This window comes from Octopus bimaculoides, chromosome 6 (genome assembly GCF_001194135.2).
Source record: "Octopus bimaculoides isolate UCB-OBI-ISO-001 chromosome 6, ASM119413v2, whole genome shotgun sequence".
Classification (NCBI taxonomy): Eukaryota; Metazoa; Mollusca; class Cephalopoda; order Octopoda; family Octopodidae; genus Octopus; species Octopus bimaculoides.
The window spans coordinates 9,484,441-9,491,088 of record NC_068986.1 but is presented as its reverse complement, the minus strand read 5'-3'; the positions used below and the strand labels follow the sequence as shown (position 1 = coordinate 9,491,088).

The 6,648-nt window shown below is 36.9% G+C and overlaps 1 long non-coding RNA gene across 1 annotated transcript in view; it reads left to right on the top strand.

Annotated features, from left to right (window-relative positions):
• The window catches only part of LOC128248096 (uncharacterized), an 11,786-nt gene extending 5,408 nt beyond the window's left edge, over positions 1-6,378 (top strand). Inside the window, exon 2 of the long non-coding RNA XR_008264360.1 lies at positions 2,911-6,378. This is a non-coding gene — a long non-coding RNA (uncharacterized LOC128248096). The remainder of the gene's footprint in view (positions 1-2,910) is intronic.
• Positions 6,379-6,648: the final 270 nt, after the last annotated feature.

Genomic DNA, 6,648 nt, shown 5'->3' with positions numbered 1-6,648 from the left:
CCCGGACCGGGCTGCGTGTTGTGTTCTTGAGCAAGACACTTTATTTCACATTGCTCCAGTTCATTCAGCTGTAGAAATGAGTTGTGACGTCACAGGTGCCAAGTTGTATCGGCCTTTGCTCTTCCCTTGGATAATATCGATGGCATGGAGAGGGGAGGCCAGGGTGACTGCTGGTCTTGCATAAACAACCTTGCCTGGACTTGTGCCTTGGAGGGTAACTTTTTAGATGCAATCCCATGGTCATTCGTGACTGAAGGGGGTCTCTGATATCCATTTAATTAGTCCTACATTATTAATAGGGTTTTTAGGAATAATTGTCCATATATAGTTTGTGAGATTTAGTTTGGGCTTGAACTTCGCCTGCAGAGCCAAGCGAGATTGCCACTGCATGATAGGATTAATACATAAGGAGAAGCATATCAACAGAATTTATAAAGTATTGACTAGATGAATTACCTGGTGTTGCCGAGGTTACTGCTGTTCTTATTCAGATTAGTAAACAATAAATATGAGTGCATAATTATTTCAAAATATCTATATTTTATTTTAAAATATCCAAATTGTAATGATAATAGAATTTAGAACTGAAAAGCTGTCAATCTTGAAGCACTTCAGGGTAAACAATAGTCATTGTGTAATCTTTTGTTGGTGTCCAAATGAATAAATTGTTGCTGCTTCCAACTTGTGAGCATGCAACGTGGAGTTGGCCACGGGAGAAGCTTATAGAAGAGAGATCAAGTGCAACTACTTTGAGGGATTGACCCTGAGATTTGTTAACTGAAATACCAAAACTTAGTTTGACTGGAAACTGAACCATCTTAAATTCAAATGGAACATCTGTAGGTATGAGAGGAAATTTTGGAATAAAGACATTTTCTTCTTTGTGACTACCAATTATGATTGTTGCTTGTAGGACATGGGGCTTCATGGAAGTAAAAATTGAGTTCCATTACACAAGCGAGGTGGGTAAGATTCCTAAGTAACATAATGGGAGCATCCAGCTTTAGTGTCAAGTTATGTGGTGGAATCTCAGTGGGTTTAACTGTGTTCAGAAATTCAACAGGGTATTGAATAGCCTGATCTTTATTGACTGTTTTGTGAATTAATGTATGTTAACTTTTGAAGAAGTTCATGATAGAGTTTATCAATCATTTCATTAGCTGGAGCCAGTATAGCTCTTTCACATAACCCAGTTTACATCAGTGTAATTAATAATCACACATACACTCACACACACATACACTCTCACGTACTGACATATACTAATACAGACATATATTTATGTAACGAATGTGCACACACACTCACACACATAAACATATACAAAATGTGTAGTCGTAGTGGTGGTGGTGGTATAAAATGTCCTTTACTATTTCATACATAAGGAAGGCATAAACACACACATACACTCATATACAAAATGTGTTGTGGTGGTATAAAATGTCCTTTACTATGTCGTACATAACGAACATGCAAACACAGACACACACAGACATTTATGTAACAAATGTGCAAACACACACACACTCACAGACACATACACACACATATACAAAATGTGTAGTCATGGTGGTGGTGGTGGTGGTATAAAATGTCCTTTACTATAGTTGACTATAGAAAGATTATTTTAGATAAAATGTTATATTGTTTTAATCCAAATGAAAATAAAAATTACATGTTGACACTCATGGCGTCTAATACTATTGCCTTGTAAAATCTGGTTTGATTTGGTCAAGCTGTTTGGGAATGCGTAGGGAACAGACAGACAGACAGACAAAGAATTTTATATGTATAGAGACTAGCAAATAGAGAGGTTGGCCGTTTAAATGATTTTAATAGCACCAGGTTATATCTGTAGCTTTGACACTCACCTTTCAAATAACTCAAGTCTGCCAAGTTGTAAACATTTCTGTATTGGAATAATTCACTGCTGGAAGTAGAAGCAGCAATTTCAATTTAGTGTAGTTAACAAGTTCCGCTCCTTCTGTGGGTTATGGGCTAGGGTTTGGGTAGGGGAAGGCTCTACCAAGTCAACTCACTCTTACATGAAGATGACTTCTTCAACAAAACAGCCTCTACAAACCATAAGGTTTATGAAACTAGCAAGTTTTGATTGACAACCATGTCTACGGCAACAATTTGTTGTGACATCATTATTGAAGGAGGAGCCATTTTCTATACAAAAATGTTTAGGTCCTCTCTTGTCATCTAGATTTTCTATCATAAATCATCTGTTTTGACTCAGTAATCAGTATATTAACACCTGAGAAAATGTTGAACTTTCAAAATCCCATTTATTGTTATTTATGGTTTACATCATATTTTAAGCATTTTTACCAGATTTCTTTTGGCTTAAAAAACTTCATTTATTGGACTGCAGCTATATGAGGTGGTGTCAAAAGGTTCCCAGGCGAGTTATGTTTAATAAAAAATAACTTATTTACTTAAGTTTTAACATTATCTTCTTCAAAATAGTCACCTTGCGCAGCAATACATCAGTCCCAATGTTCCTGTCACTTTTGGAATTCGGCCTGAAAGTTGTTTTCCATAAGTGAGTTGAGGATCTTTGCAATTTGCTCTTCATTTCAACAACAGTGTGAAAATGGTGACCTTTGAGCTGCCTTTTCATCTTGGGGAAGAAATGGAAGTCTGCAGGTGCTAAATCTGGTGAATAGAGTGAGTGTAGAAGCAATACCATGTTGTTTGGCAACTCACAAGTGAGGGGGCTTAGTGACAGGGTGAGAAGAGCTTGGTGACATGGTGCATTGTCATTGTGAAGAATCCAATTCTTTGCACATCACAGATCCAGTCGCTTTCGTTGAATGTCCTCCTTCAAATGCTTCAAAATGTCATTAATTGTCCTCCGACGATTATCATGCACAAGCTGATGAATTTTTTCCACATTTCCAGGGGCAACACTCATGGCAGATCTTCCAGATCCCTCATTGGCTTCCAGGGACGTTCTTCTTCTTTTGAAGCACCCGTGCCACTCAAAACATTGCATATGCCTCGTCGCCATAAGCTTGCCAAAGCATGCTCAATGTCTCTGTAGAAGACTTCACAAGTTTAAAGCAAAATTTCATGTTGGCTCTTCGTTCCAGCTTCCTGTTCATCACAAAAATTGCAGACTACAGCATATACATGACCACAAAAGCACAAATTTCACAACTTGCAATATAAGCACAGCAAGGTCACTCAGCACACTGCCGAATGAAGATCACTGCTAGCTTCACTGCACACACAACCATATGCTGCCATCTGTTGGCACGCCACAGAACTAGTCTGGGAACTTTTTGGTACCACCTTGAAAGATTTTAGCCAATTACATCACCTCCAAAGTTTCAGTTTGGTCGCCATTTTATTGGTCTCTATTTATTAAAATGGTTAAGGTCATCTAGTGAGTTATGTCCCTTTAGTGATAAATGCCTGAAAGTATTTACACCATGACACATACAAAACCACACACACATACATGCTTACATAATAGGCTTCCATACAGTTTCTGTCAATCAAATTTCCTTATAAGGCATTGGTGACTCTAAGGCTCCCATTGCCTTATAAGATATTTGCTCAACCTGTCACATGGTGGGACTGAACTTGGAATGTCATTGTGAAATGAACTCCTTAAACACACAGCCATAGTTTCCATTCTGACTTGCTCATGATTTTGTGTGGAACCAAAATGGTTTCTAAACAAATTTGTGCAGGGGAAGTTGTTAAGACTGCTCTTAATGGATTTAGTCCGTCAGACTTGTTTCTTAAAGCAGTTCAACTTCCTGAAGTACATCATTTAATTTTATTAAAAGCAATTGTCTGACCAGGTTCCAAGCCCAACAACCGAAAATTGGTGAGCCTGGTCTATTGTGTTCAAACTGGTTCTGAAGTACCAAGGCCAATATTAGAATATTCATTGACAGCCATGGATATCCTAAAACCTATAGATGCATTGAAGTAATTAGAACATTTGTCATGAAGAGTATGTGAAGGCGTGTGATTGTAAGGTCACGAGTGTCATTGCTGGTGACACATTGTGTCCTTGAGGAAGGGCACTTTATTCCAAGTTGCTCCAGTCCACTCAGCTAACAAAACTGAATTGTACTTGTAATTCAAAGAACCAACCTCGACATTCTGTGTCATGCTGAATCTTCCTGAGAACTATGTTAAGGTTATGCGTGTCTGTGGAGTTCTCAGCCACTTGCATGTTAGTTTCATGAGCAGGCTGTTCTGTTGATTGGATCAACTGGAATACTCATTGTTGTAACTGACAGTTTATAAACAGTATACAGAAGACAAAAGTTCTTTGTTTTGTGTGTATAGACAATGTTTGTGTGTTGTGAAATCAAATGAGGCAAAGTTGACCAGGCAGCCTGCATCATTGATCTTGTTATGCACTGGAATATTTGCAGACTAAAAGAATGGCCATACAGTACTCATGTAGTCTATTATGTTGGAATACCTGATCAATCACTAAATCAAATGATCTTGCAGAAGATGTGGCCTTCAACATATTCTCTTCTTACAATGTCTCCTGAAACAGCCAATTCTTATATGCCAAACTAGCACAAAAGTTCAACTCTATGGACTTGTGTCCTGCTAAAAGAACCCTTCGTTGTTTTTATGTTCCTGACAATTGCTTACCTGAAACAAATTAAACATCTTCAAACCAGCATGGCATCATTTTCCACATCACTGAGTCCTGATGAGTCCTTTTATTCTTCCTCAAACTCTTTTAATGAACAAAAACAAGGAAGAATTCCAGAAAAGTTCCAAAGTGGTTAGCATTAGAAATAGCAAAACTCAGCAAGTAACCTTCATCATCATTTAATGTCCATTTTCCATGCTAGCATAGGTTGGACAGTTTCACAGGAGGTGGCCAGCTGAAGAGTTGCCTAGGCTCCATTGTCCATTTTGGAATGGCTTCTACAGCTGGATGTCCTTTCTAAAGCCAACCACTTTACAGAATAGACTGGGTGCTTTTTACATGGCACCAGTGGAGTTATCAGTTGAGACATTACGAAGTGATTAGTAATTATGTTTATGAGATGCTAATGAAATGTCTATTTGTTAGCTAATAATTTAAGGTATTTTACACTTGAATATGATTAGTAACTTTCTCCAGGTGATATCTTTGTTTAGCCTAGGGCTGTGAGCTACCAGAATCATTGGCATACCAAGCAAAATGCTTAACAGCATTTCATCTATCTTTAAGTTCTGAATTCAAATACTGCGAAGGTTGATGGAATCAATAAAAGTACCAGCTGAGCACTATGGTTGATGTAATCGATTTGGCTCTTCCCTCGAAATAACTGACCTTGTGCCAAAATTTGAAAGTAATGTCTTTGTTTAGCCTATGGCTTTACAAGAGGCCACACCAATATCATAAATGCCATACTTTTTTTTCTTTTTCAATTGGTTTAAAGACTATTCAACCAGGTTTATCACTTGCAGTGTTTAAAAATTTAATTTAAAATTATAAATAAAGAAATTAAATTGCTGAAAGTCTGCCCAACCATCCACAGATCTATTTAGAGTTTGTTAGACAAGATTATTGAGTATCATGTCTTGTCTTTACGCATTAGCAAGTCAACCAAGCTTGGAAACAGTTGGATTTGTATTACCATCCATCGTTTAAATAAAACAACCACCCACACAAGCTATGACGTTAGAGCAATCATGTTAAAAATGTTTCTAAAAGAAACTGAGAAACTAAATAAACAGTGATGTAAAACCTGAGATGTGTTTTGAAAACACATCTAAGGGAACTAGTTCCTTGTTTTGGTTTGAAATGGCAAACAACTGTTTCATTATCTTTATCTGTTACAAAGAACAAAGTCCTCTCCAAGAAAGAAATACTGACAAGGAATACATAGAACTCATAAGAAATATAACAAGGAAAGAAAATACAAAATTTTAGACATAGTTCTCTCAGAGAATGCTTTTATTTTCATCTTCATTTTATTTTTTTCTTTGTTGTTGTAATGTCAGATTTACCAAAAATATTCTTGGCAGCAGTATTTTTTTTTTTTTTTTTTTTTTTTTTTTTTTTTTTTTTTTTTTTTTTTGCACAAGCAGAGCAGAGAATTGAAATAATGGATAAAACAGCAGACAGTAGTGGAAGTTGTACAAAGAGAGAGGCAAAATAACAAAAGGACAGTTTCCAAATCAATAAGAACATTTGAGTAACAATATATCAGTTGGTGTAGTGTCTGGTTGCAGAGAAAAATATAGGGGTGGGGGTGGGGGTGAGGCAAGACAAAGTATGCAAGGCAACAACTAAAGTTCCCACTGAACAGCAAAAAGATGGGTTTTGGTTTCCAGGCAAAAGACATCAGCAAACTAAGTTTTGATGAAAACATTTCAAGAATTAAAAAAGAAAAATGTAACTCTTGTATATCAATGAAACCAAGAAGGGTTTTCAAGATGGGAGAGAGAACAAGGGGAAAAACAAACAAACCACTTATGTTGCCTTTCTAGCTCTAACAACATGAATACAGCAGGAGAGAGAGAGAGAGAGAGAGAGAGAGATGAAGGCAGTTGAAAAGTTCTTTTTTATAAAAGTGCAATTTCATACATCATCGTCTAAAATAAATATTATATATTTGTGTGTATACACACACACACGTGTGTGTGTGTGTGTGTGTGTGTGTG